Here is a 3,698-nt window from a genome sequence, read left to right as displayed (position 1 = left end):
TAACTAAGGGCAGCTGGAAGATGACCCCGGGGGAACTTTCATCCTGGGTGGAGTCCCGGGTAGCCCGCTAGGGCGTGGGCCAGTTCTGCGGCTCTAGACTACTGGGCGCTAAGTCCTCGTGGGCTATTTTGCCCAGCACTGCGGGAGCGGCATGGTGGCTGTGGGCTCAAGGGAGGCTTTAGGCGACCTGCGACCCTTCGGAAGCAGCCCTCCTCCTTTGCAGCAGCTGCAAGCCCGATCGGGCTCCGCCTCTTTGGCGGTGACGTCCTTAGTGAGCGGAGGCGGGCGTGTGGGTGGGCCGAGCCAGAGGCCGCCTGCGATTCGGCGGGCTCAGCCACACCACCGTGCTCCCCCGCTCCGCCCGCCCCTCCGGGCTCGTCTTTTCCGGGCTCGCGCCGGGCCCCGCCTCCGCTGGCTGTCCGGGTTGCGCGCGCGCCGCTGCGGTTCTCTCCCTCTCTCTCTTTTTTTTTCCACTGGTCTCCGCGGCTCGCCCCTCCTTGCCAGGCAGCTCCAGAGCTAGCGGGCACGCGAGCTCCTCTCCAGGAGCTTCCTTCCTCTTAAGGCCGGGACCCAGTGGCAGACTCGTGGCGAGCGAGGCAGCACCTTCGGTGAGTGATCCTAGGCTGGGGAGGATGCGGCTGCTGCGCCCTTGCCCCGGAGAGTCCCCGATTCCTGCCGGGCTCCGCGATCCTCACCTGAGCCGGCTGGAGGTCGGGGTTTGGGGGGTGGGGGGGCGCTCGGCTTTCCGGCCGCGGCCGCTGGCTCATGGAGAGAACCACCGTCACTATCTCCTCCTTTGATGCTCTCTGGGATCCTCCAGAACCCCACCTGGCTCTTCCCTGTACCCCCGCTGTACCCTGAGAGCCATGAGAACTCTTCCTCCAGGGGGTACCGGGCTTTGCCAAGACTCAGTTGACTTGAGCACACCAAGTGCCTGCTAGACCTCCAAACGACCTTTAGGTCCCCCCTAGACCTCAGCTCCATTTTGTCCCCTCCCTTGTCACTCTGTAACAGGGTCCGGGCGCCTGCGGGTGGTGGTGGCGGCGGCGGCGGCGGTGTCTTTGGTTCTAGAAACAGCTGCTTTCTCGAATTTGGGGAGGGTGCCTTCGCTTTCGATAGATACTCTCTCAGCATCCATACCTTTACGTATGTTAGCAAACAGCTGGATCGTAGCTGCAGCTTGTACCCTGTGATCTTCCCGTCTTTATCTCTGCGATCAGTAGGTGCTGTATAGTTAATATTAGGTTTATTCACTTCCTCTTCCTCTCATTCGAGTACCGAAAAGATCTGTAGCTGATGTCTATAGACAGAAAAACCTAGGAGAATGTGATTCATTGCCTAACTGGTTACATATTTGAAATCCGACGTCATTTCTCCTTTTACTCCAGCATCTCCTTCGAAGACATTTTTTTCCATCCTTTTGAAATTAATTTGCTCATTCGTACTTTTCATCTTAAAAAATACCCGTCAATTCTCACTCAGTAGAAACGACGGTAGGGATGGGAATAAGGGGAAATGAACCTTGTTGAAGAAGTAAGCAGTTTGCTTTACTGGTTCATGGTTTTAATCAACCACTCAGTTTCCTCTTCTGTGGAAATATGCCCAGCTGTCATGCAGTTGGATTCAAGCATAACCGAGGTTCCTTCTCATATTTTGTCTCTTGAACCTGTAAATTCATGCGTAGTGACACGTTTTTACAGATAGTTAACCCAAGAAAGCCATTTCCTGCACTTACTCGTAACTTTAGTGTTATTTTTTTCTTTTTGTACTTGCAGTAAGCAAGGCTTCCAATTTTTTTTTTTTTTTTGGTTTTTCAAGACAGGGTTTCTCTGTATAGCCCTGGCTGTCCTGGAACTCACTTTGTAGACCAGGCTGGCCTTGAACTCAGAGAAATCCGCCTGCCTCCGCCTCCGGAGAGCTGGGATTAAAGGCGTGCGCCACCACGCCCGGCACCAAATATTCTTAATGTCTAAACCACCAAGTGGAGATCAATTACAGTGCTGCTACTGAGCAGGTCAAGCAAAATTTGAAATGTAAGGCCTCTTCCCTTAAATTGCAAACATAGCTCATCTTTTCAGCGGAGTGTGCAAAAGTGGGAAACATGGTAGACTTCTGTTCAAATTTATGATCTTTGCCATTTCCATGGAGCAACCGGTATTATATTGTCAATATATGTGCAAATTGGGATAAAGGACCTTGGCATCAATCAGATATAAAGAGTTTTACTGTGTTGGGTAGAGATCTGATGGATGGAGGAAGAACAAAATCTTGCCCACATAGGTGGCAAGAGACCTGAATCCAGACTTCTGGAGATGCTCCAACTCCAGCCTCTCAGCTATACTAGCTATATGCACCTTGAACAGGGCACTTTTCTTAGTTTTCACATATATAAATTAAGTGACTGTATGGTTGGCAGGATGATCCATAAATCCCTTCCTTTTGGCTTCCGTTTTTAAAAAACTAAGATTTTTTTTATGAAGACATGTATTTTAGTGCACTTCACATTAAGGCTGGGGCTGAATCTTGTTATATCATATATCAGTTTAGAGTATCATCTCAAAGTTTTCATAGACTAGCTTTAATCAATAGAGTATTAATTAGTTCTTAGCTAGGGTAGTGGTCCAGGACTTTAATCCCAGCACTTGGGAGGCTTAGGTATAGGCATAGGCTTAGGCCAAGGTGGAGGCGGAGGTGGAGGCCGAGGCCAAGGCCAAGGCCAATGCGGCCGGGGACTGAGGCGGAGGTGGGGCCCAGGCAGAGGAGGTGGAGGCTAAGGCAGAGATGGGGAGCAGAGGCTGGCAAATCTCTGAGTTTGAGTCAGATATCTAAATTAAAGGCTAGCCTACTTTACCCAGTGAGTTCCAGGAGAGCCAAAGCCAACATGGAGAACCATTGTCTCAAAAACAAAACAAAAGCCAAAACAAGATGATTAATTCTTAAATTCATTCCGACTGTTCAAATGCATAAATCAGAGGGAGTGAGTTTTACAAATATTAGGTTAATTTCTACTACTAGTATGGATGGGTACCACACTGAGTTGAAGATACTCGTGACCTTTAGAACCTTGTAAGGGTGTGAACATACTGCCTTAAAACTGTAATTAGCTAGTAACTTTAAAAGTCTATACAGAGGGCCTGGAGCGATGGCTTAGAGGTTAAGAGCAATGGTTGCTCTTCAGAGGAACAAGGTTCAATTCTCAGCACACACATGGTGGCTCACTTCCCTCTGTAGCTCCCAGTCTCAAGGGATTCAGCACCCTCTTCTGGCCTCTGAGAGCACCAGACATGCCTGTGATCCACAGACAAACATGTAACTAAAACACCAATGTACATAAAATAAAAATATTTAGCTGGTTATGGTGGTACATGCTTTTAAGCTCAGCACTTTTTGGGAGGCAGAAGCAGGCAGATTTGTGCTACAAAGCCAGCCCAGTCTATGTAGAAAGTTCCAGAATAGCCAGGACAACATAGACCCTGTCTTTCTTTTTTTAAAAAGATTTATTTATTTATTTATTATATGTAAGTACACTGTAGCTGTCTTCAGACACTCCAGAAGAGGGCGCCAGATCTCGTTATGGATGGTTGTGAGCCACCATGTGGTTGCTGGGATTTGAACTCCGGACCTTCGGAAGAGCAGTTGGGTGCTCTTACCCATTGAGCCATCTCACCAGCCCTAGACCCTGTCTTAAACAACAATAA

General features: G+C 49.2%; 1 protein-coding gene across 6 annotated transcripts in view; it reads left to right on the top strand.

Annotated features, from left to right (window-relative positions):
- Positions 1-379: 379 nt before the first annotated feature.
- Positions 380-3,698, top strand: part of Acsl4 (acyl-CoA synthetase long chain family member 4) — a 73,655-nt gene continuing 70,336 nt past the window's right edge. For 3 of the 6 annotated variants that reach the window (XM_021152848.1, XM_021152849.2, XM_021152850.1), the window contains exon 1: positions 380-608. The gene's annotated coding sequence lies outside the window, so the exon portion shown is untranslated. The remainder of the gene's footprint in view (positions 609-3,698) is intronic. The other 3 variants (XM_029473008.1, XM_021152851.2, XM_029473007.1) reach the window with 1 other exon arrangement.

Source organism: Mus caroli, chromosome X (genome assembly GCF_900094665.2).
Source record: "Mus caroli chromosome X, CAROLI_EIJ_v1.1, whole genome shotgun sequence".
NCBI classification, from domain to species: Eukaryota; Metazoa; Chordata; class Mammalia; order Rodentia; family Muridae; genus Mus; species Mus caroli.
Note: the sequence above shows the minus strand (reverse complement) of the source record. Positions and strands in the feature narration are given on the sequence as shown.